Below are 16940 nucleotides of genomic sequence, written 5' to 3'. Positions count from 1 at the left end.
AGATACTTTATATTTTTAAGTATACATACATATACATAAATGTCAATATAGTTTTAAGGCTTGATTTGTTACATATTGTAGTTGTTGCTTTTGGTGGATGTTGGTGACGCAGATCTTTAAATCTCTGTATGTTTTTTGGCCTAACTAATTCAGATATTGAATCTCACCCTAGGTATGATGAGCCCAATGCAACAGCACTGGTGCAGGTCATCTCATTTCTTAAATCAGCTTTGAAAGTGGGTAAACCAAGGGTAAGAGGAGAGAGAGGTGACCCTATCACATGAAGAAGGAATAGGTGATCATGCAGGAATCTCAGCTCTTGTTGAGCTTTTAACCATTTTTGCATCCCACCTTTTTAAGTTCCACTAAGAACCTGGAAGATTTTCACTTTCATATTGATTTTCCTGGGCTCAGTCCCCTAGTTTTAAAACTACTGAAGCGGTAAAATACCTCCTGGCATTAAGGACAAACAAACTCAGCTGTTGTCATGAATGCTGTTGATCAAAGATCACTTAAACCAACAACATTACATCACATCACCCCTGTTAACCAATTTGCTTAAACTGCCCATGTGCATCATGTGCTCTGCCTGCAAAGACAAGGCAGGATAATACTTAGGGAAATTCCTGCAATATAAATATTATGGGATGATCATAACTGTATGGATCTTGGCGAAAGGTCTTGCTTGAGAAAGCTTATACTCAGTCAATTCTTGGATATTTTCAACACAAATAGTAACTTATGGCATGCAATCGGCTCCCTGGCCTCTTGCCTGAACCCTTCACAGTTTCTGTTCTGCTCATGGACTTCTCCATTTACAAGCACTTTCTTTTATCTAATGCTGAGACTCCATCATGCTTTATTTACCCTACTTTTAGCTTTACCTATACGTTTCCAGCTACATAAAAATCAATAAGTGCGTTGCTAATTTTATCTAGGGGAGAAAAAAGAAAATTTACTAGAGATTTAAATGCAGTTGGCTTGAAAGGCTGTTTTTTGAGGGTTTCTTTTTGTTTGGGGGAGGAGGATTTAGATGTCTAAACTTTACTTTCTTTTTTTCTTAGCAATCAATGATTGGCACAAGCATGGAATTTAAACGTCTATGTACTTAATTATGCTACAGAGTCAATATTTTTGCAACTGCTTTTGATTTGTACCCACCTTTTATAACAGTTGCAAAATTCAGCCCTACTCTGTGCTTCTCTTTCCCCAGATGTGATGGCAGGTCATCTTATATTGACCCTATTTGCCAAGGAACAAGAAGATCCCAGCATTGCTGTGCTTATGTCCCAGCCTTTCCTTTCAGCATACTTTCCACCTCCCCATTATTCTTGCTTGCCTACATCTGTGACACAGTATATTTCAAAAAGGAAATGTATATATTTTCCTTGTCTGTGTACCTAGAGAATAGTGAATGAACACGCAGCATAAATTTAAACAATGAGTAAGTAAATTAAATAAATATTCTGGAGCAATCAGTCTGCCAGCGGTATCTTTCAAAAGCACAACAAATATTCAGGGGAGAAATAACTCTCAGTCCATTTATTTGATTCACTCATAAGAAAAGGAAAAGAAAAATAAATGCTTGCTCTTAATTCAGAATGGAAATGTGCTTTGGAGCAGATGCTGAGCTCTGAGTGTGCCTTTGGACACCTCCTGCAATGCAGAAGCACCTTCATCCTCTGGTGGATCCAGTGGGAATGGAGCATCCTCAGCACTTTGCAGGATTGTGCCTTTTGTCAGGGACTATCAGCAGGGCTTGGAAAGAGATACTTCACGTGCTGGCATGATAATAACTAGATCTAGGAGTAAACCCCTGGATGTAGGTACTTGCTTTAGATCTCATAGACATTGTCTTAATTGTACAGTAAATCAGCATGAGGTGGAAGACATTTGAGCTACAGCAGAGCAGACTGTGCTGGTCTCTGGTGATACTGTGCATTATCAACCCCAACCAAATGCCTTCTAAATAAGGTTTGTGTTTTGTGCCATATACTCTGCTGGGTTGTTACTCAGAGTGATCTGTTAATGCATTTCTGAGCTAGATTTCCTTTATTTCCTTTTTTTTTTTTTTTTTTTTTTCCTTTGGTGGATAATAATCAACTTGTAGAGGGTTTTTAAAAGGACAGAAGGTTATTTCACTAGCATCAATTTTTGCTTTAAATGTACATTTGGCCAGATGCCCAAATATTTAATATCTTTCCCATCTGTCCCAGCTGAATAGAATTGAAGATTTATTGATCTTCCTTTATTTTTTTTTTTTTTTTAATTTTGGCTTAAAACAAGTTTAAGACCTTAAAAAACAAAAGCATCTTTTTCTCCAATGGTATCATAATCTTTGTCTAAGACCACACTGCTGTTTGACGTGCAGCTGGTGCCAGCTGTCTGAGGTTATAAATGATCTTTTTGGAAATGCTTTCTCCCCTGGACACCTGTGACTGTGCACATCATACCTGCATGTGTCAGGAAGAGAGGTGGGGTGTGGGGGGTTGCTCCTTTCAGTCACTGGGAGACCTCATTAGAGAGATTCATTAATGTGTCAGGGATTGCAGTCTGCTGTTTTCAAACACATTTAGGGCTCCCTAATGGCCCTGCTCTTCCAAGGTAGGAACAGCACTGGGGAGGTGATTCACAAGATGTCGGTGAAGTTGCTCGTGAGCATCAGCAATTTGGAGGTAGAACTGAGATTTGTGTGTGTGCAGCACACCACAACCATGTTCCTGGATGATGATGGGGATCTCTGGGCAGGAGCCCAACAGTGCTAATAACAAATGCTTCAGCAGTTGTTTGAAAGCTTCCTCCTGAGCAGTGTGGAGGAAAAGCAAGGTGGTGTTTCCTAATGAGAACAAGGTAAGCCCAGAGGCAGCCTTTGCTGAAGTGGGAGCTGATGGCCAAGCTTGCATCCCATGCAAAACTCAGCTATGTAACTTAGTGGTTGGACTCAACCACTTTTCTCCATCACCTTTTCAGCAAATCCTTATGAAGGAATACAGCAAAAGACAAAAAAACCCCACTTCTTAAGCTGCTGAAGTGATGAAGTTTCGCTCAAGGGCCAGTCCCTCTCATTTTATTCTAGTTCACTATCTGTTTCAATGACCTCCTGCTTTAGCAAGTTCTGCAGCTTGAGTTCAGCCACATAAATTAACAAGATTGTTCAGAGGAGTTTGGTTAACTCTGGTTTCATTCACATAACCCTGAGCCATCACCTGAGGAAAATGTTAGGTAAGTCTGTGAGCAATTATTTGTATGGTATCCACTCCCCATCTACATAATATAACCTGACTCACTTCCATGGGAACTGGTGTTATTCAGCTCAAGCACTCTTCCAGGAGTCCAACTAATGCTGACAGTGCTGTGCTACGGTTTGTCATGTTCTTGTACTGTTTCATTATTGTTTTAACCTTATTATGTTATGAAAACCTTTGCATGGTTTAGTGCACTGGATAAGTGGTGCAGGTCACTAATGTACCTCTAATCTGGTAATAGATAATTAATAACGATTACAGCTTCACCATATGATCCCGCTTCCCTTTGTGAACACTCCAAGTCACTTTATGCCCTCTTGCCAACCATCTGTTTAGAGGCTCTGCTGTAAATGATGCTTTTCTTACATCACCCACTGAAGAGGCATCACACCCCACTGACCTTCATTTCCACCCATCAAATGATGTGTCCATTGGTCCATCACAAGTATGGCACAAGCCTAATGTGGTCTGTGCTGGTGTTCTTAGAGGGGAGCAGTCAGACTAATCCACAGTTTGTTGTTTCTTGAAGCGTATGTCGTTTAGATTGTGTGAACACAAAGGACCAGCTCGCCAGCTTTGTAAATGAAGTCAGATGCTTGTTTGCAGGAGTATCCCTCTTTCAGCTTCAACTGAGCCGTGCTGGTTCATGTACAGGGATCTCACTCCAACGGCTGTTCCTCTGCCAGACTGGGACCAGCAGCCGGCAGGAATGGCTGGTTTGGATATTCAATAAGGGCATCTGTGGCACAGATCCTTGCATGTGGGCAAGTAAGATTTTTTCCACCAGCATAAATGTGTCTAGCATTTATACTAACAAACTTATTGTGCTGTGCATTGACAAGCCGATCCCCTGTGGCAAGAAACATGTGGTGTGGTTTCCCTGGACAGAACTGAGTCATGTTTCATTTCGTTTTGTTTTTTTCACTGTTACTGCGAAAGGAGGATTTCTTTAAAAATCTATTTAAATGTATTTATTTTCCTTTTTCTGGTGTGTGTTTTCTGTTGGTTTCTGGTGTGTGGGGGGGGTTGTTTGTTTCTTCTCTCACAAAACATATCCCTAGGCACAAGTTAAAAATAACTGTGGTGTTATCTGATAGGGTGCACATGAACAGCTGGTAGGGAAGGTGCTGGTGACCCTGCTAGGAAAGAAGGGGATGAATTCAAGGCAGGGTGAGCTGTCCTGGCAGGTCGTTGCCTTCCTTCTCCATCACCATATTTGTACCAGTCACTGGTGAAATGAGAATGAAAGAGCTTGGGGAGAAAGTGTTACAAAGCTGCCTCATCAGACGATGCTGTATTTCTCTTTTGGAACCGTGGAAAGAGATACACCCTTTCCATTTTATTTTTAAATTCCCAAATGAACATAATGCTAATTTGAAGTGTTTCCCAGAATTTCTTTGGACCAAGAGCTGAGATAACTGTGGATTGCATTGTATGTGTTTTGTTCAGACAGCCTATTGCCAAGGAAGTTAGTCCTTAAATAATAAATGGTTAGTGTTGCTATGAAGAGGAATTCTTCACCTGCCCAGCCGACAGGAGCAGCCCATACAGTGCCAGTGCAGGTTATCTCTCTGTTTCCTGTCCCAGGAGAGACTGGTTCTAAGGCCTGTTTCCTTTGGTCTGTGTAATCCTGTGCTTTTCAACTTAGGATACTACGTAAGCTAATATTTTGGTGCAGAATGGAACTTTGGACACTGCAGTGTGGCTACCTATCAACCTTTCAGGTTCTGGAATTTTTAGTGCTAAGTCTGTGTGTAATTTATCATGTGGGGTTTAGCCTCTGCACTTGAAGGAAAAAAAAAATCAGGAGATGTGATATTTTGTATTGATTTCAACCAGAAGGTAAATACAGCAGGCCAAATTCTCTGCTGATTTGTGCTTCCTTAATGCAATCTCCTGGAGATTCAATAGGATTGCTTGGGATGTCAATTAGGCTAGAATATGGCCCCTTTAATACTTGTACGAAATAAAAAAGGGAAAAACTTTTTCATTATTTAATATCAACTTTTGAGTTGGCTTTTCCAAACGGGCAAGTATAAATCAATAAATGCTCTTTACAGATGTTCTGAGACATCTCTGAGTCAGAAATTCCATGGGCTCCTCACAGAGGGAAAGCTGGCTCCATCTTTGGCAGCAGCCATAGGGACACAGAGGGGGGAATTCAGGAATTCTTTATTCTCCTTTCTGCTTGCAAGCATTGTCTATAAAGCATCAGCAAGAAATTCTAGGGAGGTTTTATAAAGTAATCCAACATGGATAGTTCTATTTAGTTTCAATAGGAAGTCTGTAGGAAATGTTCTAGGAAAATCCATTTAGAATTCAGAGGCTAATGTATCACAGCAAATGGCCTTTGTAAAGTTTAGCAGAGAGGTGAGAGAGCGCATGTTCCTTACGTTACAAATGAGACTGGGGTCATATGTATTTACAAATCAGCCCTTTATTCAAATCCTCTTTAATAGGGCTGTCCTTAGCACAGCTTCTGTTGAGATCAACAGCCCTGGACATGAGAAGCAGCCCACTGACTTACTGCTGATGGGACTGTTGTGTCTGGAGACACCAACTTCTACCAGCAGTACTGAGCCAGGCAGGAGGGCTCCTGCCCTGATACCACTGTAACGTGTCAGTAACCCCATTGATTCCATTTTGTTTTGCATTATAACATACTGCTATTAAAAGCTCTAATTTCAAACGTCAAGATGTGGTCAAGAATGCAAGGGCCTTGATATTGCCTCGTGTTGAGTGTGTTTAGATGTCATGTAGACAGTGTCTTCAAAAAGTACAGGCTTTGCCTCAGTCCCAGCTGTTATCAAGCCACAGCCCATGTGGTGGGTTTGGTGGGGGTTTGTTTGTTTTTAATTCTCTCCCACTGGAGATCTGAGAGGTCCTCGATGCTGATGCATCCCTGCTTGTTGAGCACACTGCCACTGACTTTGTTTTTTCTGCATGAGCTGAGAGATAGTAAGTAGCTCCTGAGATCCGGATCCTTTCACCTGCAGGAGGTAATCTAGCCCCCAGTTATTGCTTTTATTTCAGAAGACCACCAGGGGGTGGCCCAATCAGCAGAGTGTCCAAGAGACCTGGGTTCACTCCCCGCATGTCCTGGTGGATGATATTGGTCAAGGCCCATCATCTTGCCAGGGGAGACTCAGTTAATGACACTGACCTTGCATAGAAAATACTGTGAGAGCTGCTTGCCAGCAGTATCCAAGACCCAGTGTTTTGTTTGTTATCATTTGTTATCATTTAAACGATGCTAACCAAGGAGCTGTCAACTACTAGGGAGCATGGGAGGCACCAGCTGCTTCCAGCACGACAAGAGGTTGTTTCTCAGTGAACAAAGAGGCCGCCAGTGTTAGTGGAATCCCACTCCTATATGCCCTCACGCTCACCCTTACTTATCAGCCCATAAATTATTCCCCACTGTTATCTTTGCTTTTGGCTCATCAATGCTCTAGACAAGTGTCTCGAAAGGGTGTAAAAATATACAAAAGATTCTTGCTTGCCCCCACTTGCCTTTACACCTTTTAAATGTGAGTTTTTACATCTCCCACTGCCCATCGCTTCATCACACTGGGTGAGTGTGCAAGGTCATTTCCAAGCTCTTCAGCCCTATGTGTCTACCTGCCCAGCTCAGCCTTGGAGTGAGACGATGCGATTCCTGCTGAAGCTTGTGGCAGATAGCTATTCTGTGCCCAGGGATGAATTTGTCCCATTATTTACAAATAATTTAAAGCAATTCTGTAAATGTTTGCATGCCCAAAGGTCTGGGGATGATTTACAGCTCTCTCAAATTGTGTAGACCCTTGATCCAGCTGTGTCATTCGCAGTAATGGGATGTCTCAGCTGTCCAAACAGAGACATGTTTTAAATGTTAAAAATGTTCTGTGATCGATTTTTTTCTGTTTATAGTAAATGCCTTGATTAGATTCTCTTGTAGGCGCTTCAAAGGCAGACTCCCACTCACAGTCTTCCCCTATTATGAAATCTAGTTCTTTCTTTGCTCTACTTTTTATTTTTCCTTCCCTTAAATGAATTTAGCACTTGTGAAGGGTGACTGATTGATGGCCTTGAGGACTGAGGCTTTCTGAAGCAGCATCTAGGAACATCGTTCTGCTGTTTGACCCCCAGGCAAACAGGAGATCTCTGCAGGCACAGGGGTACATGGATCCCGTTGGAATGGAAAGGCTACCTGAGCCTACAGCTTCCTGACCTCTACCTTAAGGTGTTCATCTTCATGCCTTAATAAAAGGTGGACAACTGTCATCTCTGTTTTACATAGAGAGAACTGAGACTGTGAGGAACCAGGTGATTTGCTAGACCTGGGAGAAATTGCGGAGCAGAGGCTGGAATGGATAAAAGATGCGTCAGCTTGGTACTTTAATCTTAGTTTATTCCTTTCTCAGATCTCTGCATTTCTATAAAAAAAAAAATAAATTGCTAGGCAGGTTAAGGCATTTTCATGGAGTCTGCTCTGAACTGGATTGAGACCATCAATTCATTTCACATCTATCACTAACCAGCCATTAAATGCAATGGCTTTCATTCTCCCTATTGACCTGGTCTGTAATCAGACCAGAGACCTTGAAATGTGAACAACGCTCTACGCTATTAACAGACCCCTGAGCCATCCAATCCCCCTGGTAGTCATGTCCTTTTTTATTTTTTATTTTTAATGGAAATAACTCTGCTTTAATCCATGTCCTCCCTATTGATCAGGAGATCAAGTCTACTTGGTGTGCACTGTGTAAGATACTATGATGCTAACAACAGCTTGTGGCTTAGTATGGAAGGGTCAGTCTAACTTTCAGTAATTAACCTACCTTTTAAAATATTATTTAACTTGCGGCTTGCTCTTCTGAATTTTAGCCCTGTCCGCTTTCTTTGGTCAAGATTGTGAGCATTGCTTCCCCACCTTGCAAACTTTCTCCTGAGCCTTGCACCAGGGTTGCAAGAGGACACTACCTCTGAATCAGCTTCAGGTGGGATGTAGGATGTGCATCATCCTTACATACAGGGAGTTTGATTGCATGGAAATTCCTTGAACCTTGGGTTTATTCAGTTTGACTCTAAACCTTGTGAGAACAGGCTTTCCTTGTGAGATGCTGAGCAGTGCTCCTGTCCCTGACTGCACAATGTCTTTTTAAGCCTGATATTCTATGGTGCCAGGACAGGATTTGAAGAGCATACTTCCAAATGAACTCACAACTGGGAAATGTTCATGTAGCAGGGGTATGTTACAAGCCAGTCATTCTCTTCCAACAGGAGATTTCTGCCTAAAATTAGTCCCCTCTGTGTTATGTACCTGTCTCGCTACATGACAGCGTTATGCAATGGTCCTCGTTGCTATTTATTGTTTCTGACTGAATGTCTTGCGTGTGGCTGGGCTGGACTTTGGGGTTTTTTTGCTGATACTAGGAAACCATGATGCTTCATTCTAGTATTTTATTTCTCAGCCTGTCTCCATTGCTTGGACTGTCCTTTACTGCGTGTAAAGCAGTTCCCTAAGGGTCACCAAGGTATGGTGAGAAGGCTGGGAGTTTGGTGCAATTTAAAATGTCACATCAAAGTAAGGAATTCATCCTAGCCCAGAGATACAGACTTGAGACTGCTTATACTTCATTCCTGATTATTTCTTAGGTCAAGCTCCTTGGACTCTGCCTCTGCCACTGACCTTCTCTGCAGCCTGAGGCAAGTCCCTGCGTTCTTCAGGATTTCTGCCTCTCCTTCTACCTCTCCTTCGTTTGCTTGAACGGTGTGTGCTGGAGGCCAAGCAGGATTTCTAAGCATGTGTATCTTGCCTAGAGCAACAGAGCCCTGATTTCATTTGGGGACTGAGCTGCTGCAGCACAGAAGAATGAACTCATTCCCACCTCTGCATCTCCCACAAAGTGCTTTGGTACCAGAATGAAGTGGCATTTAATGAGCGAGTGACACCGTCTCACAGTCAATGTCAAGGGAGAATGAGGGACATGGTGTGTCTATTTAACCAGGTATTCCTTTCAGTTCAAGTCTGTATTTTTTGGAAATAAAGGAACAAGATTCTTGTCTGGAGTCCCAAGGTGTTAATACGGCAGCAGAGCCTGCAGTCCATGGATCTGTTTCGAGCACCTTGCAGTAGCAGTTGGAGCAGTAATGGGCATCAAAGCATGCTGGGGAAAGCAGGATTAATAGAACCCAGTGGGAGACAAGTCGCATCGTTATCTGCTGATGACGTGATTAGGACTTTTCAACAGAAGCATCGGTGTGTTCTGGGGGGGGCTCATCATCTGGCTTGGGCTCTAACTATCGTTCAATCATAAAATATTTTCAGTTGTTGGCAGGTGGAAAATAGGAGTCTTTTAAGGGAAGATTTTTTTAAGACAGTTTGAGCACTCTTAGAGGACAGTCAATACAAAGGGAGGTCGTACTAATTGTTGAAATCAAGGTTATCTGAAGCCAATGGGAGAAACGCTCACAGTCCCAGACTTTTATCACAGCAAGCCTCAGAAGTCCTGCTCACAAAGCGTTAGACCTTGTGCCAACTCATGCAGCCATCTCTGAAAAGGATGCTTCAAGACACACAGAGCATTATAAATTGATGCCCACATGAATGTGTATTCTCACTCCCTGCAGTAAATGTAAACCCTGTTTTGTTAAGAATTCCTGGCAAGATTCCTCTGTTTCCTTCCTAAAAGCAAACAAGAAGTCAGAGGACTTACAGCAGTACAAAAAAAAAATATATATATATATATATATATATATATATATATTCATTCTATTCAGCCTTACTTTAACAGTCTTTCCCAAACTCACTCTCTATCCCTTAATGTTGAGAGGAAGAATAATACACATTTACCTAATGTGATCAGTGGTAGTTGCACACTTTAATAGACAGTGAGATGTGAAGGGTAATTGTGCAAAGACAGACCTGTATTATTAAGAGATTAAATATTGTGATAGCTTAACCAAAACAACACTGACAAAACCCAGACTTCTGGCTTGTAAACTGTGACTGAAGTAATTCAGTAGACTGGAACAAGTCTAGGTTTGGGGGTTTGAGGGGTTTTTTTATTTTCTTGGAGCAGTACAATTTGTAAGGAAAAAACAGAGCAGTTCTACGGAAGGGTGGCCACCCTTTTCCCTCTATGGAAGCTAATGACTCATCTACCAATTCAACAGGAGTCAGGAGATAGTCATCTTACTGTAATATCTTTTGTCTTTCTCCACCGACACCTCATTGATGGGCAATTTTTCTAAACAACAGCAAAATTGCAGTGCCTGCTTCTCTGTCAATAAATTCCATTATTTCACATAGAGGTTGGTAGCATAGCTAGCAAATGCTGAAGTGATTACATTGAGGAACTACAGATCTGTGGTCTGAGCACTCTATAAATCTATAGACAAAGTTTGATAAAGAGCATTGATACTTTATCTGACAAGAGCCTGTCTAGATTTATGGGGCTCAAAGCTGCTCGCACTGCCATCCTGATTCAATTAATGCAAAAGCACTTCCCGTCTTCACACTTCTTCCTTGTTGGGAAAAATGTGATCTTGACATTCTTCCCCCACTTTAATGAGCAAAATATAAAGTGATAGAATCAGCCAAAGAATAATAGCATGGTTCTGGAACTGGTAGGATAATGCAATCAAGTGTTTTTGGGTTAATGTGCTGTGATCCATGGAGGGTTTGCTTCAGTGTTGGGGTGTCATCAGTTTTCCCCTTAATTTTCTGTAGTCCTAATGATAAGTAACAAAATCAGATGAAATTGTGGCAGGTTTAAAAAATGTTGTACTTGACTTTTTCATTTGTTTTAAAGTTGCTAGGATTGAGGCACTGAAAGACAGCGAGAAAGAGTAGTTTATGCTTTAGTACAACAGCGATGTAGCTCATATGGGAGAGTGTCTTTGGTTATAATACCAGGGTAAGTGATGTTACTGTCCTGCTTTTGTTTTCTGGAGGTGACAATGTGATGGGAGATTAACTTGGTGCAAGGACTCTATTGGGTGTAGCTTTTGAGGAGGTATTGTTGAAACCTTGATTTCTTTTGAGGACAAAGAACTTCTGTTTGGACAAGCATGTTTCAGCATGTTTTGGTGAAGTGTGTTGTTACAGCAGCCTCTGTCTCCTGCTGTTGCTTTTACAACAGATAGTTGCAATAATGTACTCCTGTAACATGCTCTGGCTTTGTCTTGATTTGTTTTATTGAAGGAAAGGTGTCTCTTTAATGCTTGTTGTTACACTGATGTCTCAAGCCCGCTTTTACATCCCTTAAAACCTCCAAGTCCTGCTGGTGTGAGAATTCAGGACTGCTTTCCTGTTGGGATGCAGCTTAAAGGAATGTTAGAGTTGGATATAACATCTGGCATCGGTGCGTGCTGCGCTTTTGTGTAGAGGCAGTATCTAGCCATGGAGAAATCATGTAAAGCAATTGACCTGCTAGATTAGGGTGCTTTGCTCTGATTTCTGTCCAAGAAGGAGGAGTTTCTCCTGACTGTGCCTGGCTGAAGTTTGAGGACTGAAGTGACACTTGAGAAGTGCAGAAGCATCACAGTTACCCCCAGGGCAGGGACAGATTCACCCTGTAGCATTGCCACTGTACTCTGGAGATTGCTCGCTTTCCCCTGACACCACGTAACTCCTCTCTGCTCCCTGACAGGAATACAATTTACTGCAATTTACTATAAATTCTCATAAAAGCCCTTCTCTTGTGACACACTCAGTCAGAAACCCTAAAAATGACTGACAGGTTCTTCATAAATATTTATGATCTTTTAAAAAAAGATTGAAGGGAAAGAAAAGTTAAATTCTTCCCTCAGTGAAGTTTGGTGGTGGAGACTTTTCTGCAATGGCCAGGACCACCCTTGCTGGGTCTGGAGCAGTAGAAATGGTCTCACCTGCCCAGATGAGGTGGCCCTGCTCAGGGTCACCTGTGTCCCCAAATGCACTGAGGTACAGAGAGCCCAAACCAGCCAGTGTGGCTGCAGTGATGGAGCTACATCCCAATGGCAGCCTAAAATCCAGAGGAGTGTGGTGAGACTAGAAGAGCGGGAGGCCTTTAAAACCCTAAAAAACCTGCCGCAAAGTAGGCAAAGCTGCTTTTCTGACTGCCTTTGCACAGGGCTGCTGTGCTTAGTAATTTCTGCTCTATTTTGCAATGGGGAAAGATGATTTTGAGGGTCTCTTCCAACCCAAATGATTCTGTGATCCAAAGCGGGGGTCCCTCAAGGCCACATATCCCAAAAGAAATGGGTGTTCGAGCCCATTCACTAAGTCCTTTGGGGCTAATTAAGAGTTTATATCTATTTTCTTTTGCTACTTTGACTTTTTGTTCAGGTTATAAATAGTTAGAACATTTTACTGCTTTTCATTTGGGAGGAAAAAAGCAGCAAAGGTTTGAACCAAGGAAAGGTGTTGGTGTCTGCGATACAGAGCCAAGCCAGGAAAGGAAATTTGAATGTGGTAAATTAAGAGAATGTTCCTCAGATGAAACTGCCTCCTAATCATAAGTCATGTGATGATAAATTTCAGTTGAGTGACAACAATATTAACAAACTGAAAAAAAGATTGATGTGCATCACAGGTCCATGAATGCAAAATAAAAGGGAAAGGCTTGCTAGCCTGTGATAGGCAAAGTATAAATATGTATCACTTGGTTCTAAAGTGAGTTATGATTACATTTTCCTACTTGTACCTGAAATCTGTAGAGGTTATTCATCTTATCCCTATATCAGCCATGACAGTTATAGCCATGCGGTGCATACGGCATAGATACCTGTTCAGCAGATAAATCAGCAGGCATGAAGAGACCTGTTGTTATCAATTTGATCTTCAGAATAAATATACAAATATGTGTACGGTATTGTTGTCACTGAGAACAATTTCCCTTCTTCTTGCTGATACATTTTTAAGAGGTTGTTCCAAGAGCCACTTTCCGACAATGCCAGAGGGAGATGGAAGGAAGCAATGATCAGGCAGGAGAACTAGATTTATGGACTGTTGTCTATTTTCTTTTTTTTTTTTTTTAAACCCACTAGCATCACTTGTCCTCAGAATACAGTGCTGGCTGGATGCAGCATAAGTGTAGGGAACAGAAGCGATGGGGACAGTTACGGTCAGTGAATATTTGTAAAAAGAATCCATTCCTGATGAGGCTGGGAGTGGTGTTGCCTCTCAACTGGTGCTAAAGAGCTCAAGGTTTTACGGTGCGGCAGAGACTGTAGTTTAATCCTGATTTACCATGGCAGTTCAGCAAGGAGGAGGGACTCGTACAGGACTCAGCCAGGCAATTCAGATGCCGTCGGGACCTGCTCGCTGTGTGCAGAACAGAGAAGCTGGGGAGGGAAAACCAGGGGAGAATTCTTCTCCTTCAATGGCAAGTCAAGTCACAGCGACAGGCAAAAGGATGTGGAAGTGCTGGGACCATGTCACTGCATCATGAGCAGCGTCTGGGCAGGAGGGACGTTGGGTTGTGTTCAGATCTGGGTGCAGGAATAGAGGAACTATTATTATGGTAGCAGAGACAGCAGCTTCACCCAGCATTGAGGTACTGGACTATCTCAGCAAACGGGAGGTAGTGAGTGACTCCAGTGCCATAAAAAGGCACCTGCATGTGCACCTTGAGATGAGTCCTATGTCCCAGGCTACAGAGGCTCATCCAGCTAGAAATGCTGATGGTACTGAAGTGAAGATGTTGAATTTACTCCCTTCCTTCCTGCTTTACTCCAGTTTTACAGATGAGGAACTAGAGATTCTCTTCATCTTTACCTCTTAAAAATCTCAGCACAATGCAAAAGCAGCAGCAGCCACACAGCCAGCCCTTGCCCAAATTTCATACATGGGACCAAATATCCATTAAGATGATAATACAAAATAATCACCAACCTTGACAGCTGTATTCTGTACTCTTACTTTTCGTAAGTCTGGGGGCAAGGAGGCTTACTCTATATAGTTATAATTTCCAGGTATGGCTGGAATACTATCTCACGGTGTAGCCTATGGGGAAAAGGCTTATGCCTGAACTGTTTTGTATTTTAAATGCTGTTTCTTCTGGGGAGGCTTTTGTTAGTGAATACCATACATTTAGCTCTCATCACAACTGTGCTTAAAGTCCCCAGTAAGGATAGAATCTCAGATTTGCCAAGAGGTAACAAAATATTGTTTCCAAATAAAGTATCACTAGGACAGGTCTTTGATAGCTACAAATCATAACCTTCAGGCTCCATCCTATCTCACAGAACTTACCTGTTGGGCAGCCTTGTGTCATAAGGCTCTAACACCCACAGGTAGACACCAAGCTGGTACCTCAGATACCCTGTGGCTTGGTGCACACCCATGTCATCAAGTTTTCTGACCCTCTCGAGCTACAAAACCAAGATTGTGCCTTCATTTCTACCAGCTGCGAATATTTCTAGAAGTACAGCTAGGCTTTGATTTTTATTTCCCTGAGGAAACCTCAGGATTTACTCGGGGAAGTCAGAGGTTAATAAAGATGTGTTAGATTTGGAAATGAGAAGGTGGCGTGGAAGTGCTGAAAGCTGGGAGTCTGAGAGACGGGGGAAGCAGCAAACTTGACTCTGAAGATGGGTGAGGACGTCACTTGTGAGGCAGCTGGGATGCTGCCTGCTGAGTGTGTTTAATGATATGTAGGGAGAGCAGATGAATTGGGTAGTTGGTTTTTGTTGTTTTTTTTCTAAACTATGATACTTTAATGAAAAACAACGCCTGTCCTTCAGCTGCAAGAGCTATTCCTGTTCTTGAACTGTGAAGGAGGAGGAGTGAATGGGAAAATGCCACATGAAATTGTTAAGCTAAATTCAGAGACGGTACATTCTGGCCAACAAGAAAGATGTAACCGTATATCACAGCATTCTGTTAATGAGGATTCAGTTTTAGCCCAACTTGTCTGTAATGAAAAACCCTAACATTTAATTTCCATAGAGCTAGAATTAAGGCTGATTTTAACCTTAGTGTTCTCTACACATTAGCTTTTTGCTATGGTGTAAATCTCTGCTCAAATAGCAATATAGAAGCCATCCTCCTACAATAATAAGTGGGTAATGCTGACTCATAACTCATTATACTGCGTAATTCCAGACCGCAAATGTGCAGCCTCCATTGTTGGGATTACTGTTGCTGAAGAGGTACCGGTTCTTTAGTAAAAAGGTTTATGAAAAGTGACAATTTGTCACGAAATGAGATTTCTATGTTTGTAGTAAAGTGTTGATAAAAAGGATGTAGGTAGATACACTTGTTTTGTACCCATAAAAAAGGTAAAAAATTCTATTTTTCCCTGAATTTATTTCTAACTATATTAATGACATTGTCATGGCAATTTAGGCACCTATTTTGTGTTCTCCAGTACCAAAATGTCTTTGAAAATGTGGGCCTTAGGCATTAAAGTGATCATTTTGCAGTTAAAGCTAAAGCAATTCTCTACCACCTGAGACACAACGGACAAATCTTGTGTCCCTGTGACACTCGAGCACACTCTAAATCACCACTTTCACTCACCTGCAGAGCTCTTTTGCATCAGTGTAAAAACAGGACTTGAAACGATTGCAGATGAAAAGGGCAGAAACTGCTATTAACGTTGATATAAATAAGTGAAAGCTGCAGAAAAACACATTAGATGTGTCCATTTCGCCCCCTGCCAAATTGAAGATGCTGTCTCCTTCAAAGGAGGTAGTGGGGTTCACCTCTGGAACATCTGGAAAGTGCTCAGAGGGTCTTGGATGGAAAATACAGAGGACTCAAAGAATTGTTGCACTAGGGCTGCCTGAAGAAATTAGGAATCCTAATGTCAATTAGAACCGCGTGAATAATTCATAACAGATCATTTATTAACAGAATCCTGCTACTTTTTTTTCCTCCTGTTTGCAAATTGTCTGTAAGCAGATGGTGATTTTTCTGGATTGCATTCATTTTTCAAACCTATTTACTAAATTATTTGGGGGAGTAAGCTCTGCGATGTGTCTCGTTCAGGAGGAGTTAGCTGGGCGTATTTAACGGTCAGAATTCACCGTGGTAGTGTTAGTTTTCATTGGACATATTGATCGCCTGGTGTGTTTCTGTTCCCGACTGGATGTGTTAACATTTAGAAACGGGACTCCAGCGCGAATGCTCATACGCTGTATTACAGCTCCTTGCGCTCCTCCATCTGTATGCTGCATCAACCCGCCGTCTCTCTGTTTGGAACTTGCCTTTGCATAGAATTATTCAGAAATGTTTAAATCAGAATAATTATTCCTGAACAGCTCTCTCTGTGAGCACTTATTCTATAATAAGAGTGCTGTGTACCAGTTTAGTTTAATCTGCCTGAAAGTGAGCTAAACCAAACAGGAATAAGGCATACCAACTGCAAAAGGAAAGGTGCCACAGAATTTAAATTCACAGCCTATCTCTTGCTTTTAAACACAAAATACCTTTTCTAGGTCAAAGAGGCCCCTGAGCAGCGAAGTTGTGGAAGCTGGAGGGTCAGAGCAGGGGAGGGAACGCTCTGCAAATACCTTATTCAACACACCCACTGCTAGAGATGCTCAAAGGGACCTTGAGTCTGACCCCAAACAGCTGGTCTTTGGTTATCCAAATTAATTCCCATGTGTATACAAACCCTTTGGCTGAAGTGCTCTCTCTGTTTCGGGGATGTGCAGCTCCCAGCACAACAGTGCTTGGTCCCTGGCGTGCGCTGGGGTTAATGAGCATCACGCAGCAAGGGC

General features: G+C 42.0%; 1 long non-coding RNA gene across 1 annotated transcript in view; it reads left to right on the top strand.

Moving 5' to 3' along the window:
* LOC110358557 (uncharacterized) overlaps window positions 1-9963 on the top strand; it is a 36999-nt gene extending 27036 nt beyond the window's left edge. Inside the window, exon 2 of the long non-coding RNA XR_002413132.2 lies at window positions 8883-9963. This is a non-coding gene — a long non-coding RNA (uncharacterized LOC110358557). The remainder of the gene's footprint in view (window positions 1-8882) is intronic.
* The last annotated feature ends 6977 nt before the right edge of the window (window positions 9964-16940 follow it).

Source organism: Columba livia, chromosome 19 (assembly GCF_036013475.1).
Source record: "Columba livia isolate bColLiv1 breed racing homer chromosome 19, bColLiv1.pat.W.v2, whole genome shotgun sequence".
In the NCBI taxonomy this organism is placed as follows: domain Eukaryota; kingdom Metazoa; phylum Chordata; class Aves; order Columbiformes; family Columbidae; genus Columba; species Columba livia.
This window is presented reverse-complemented; position numbering and strand designations above follow the sequence as displayed.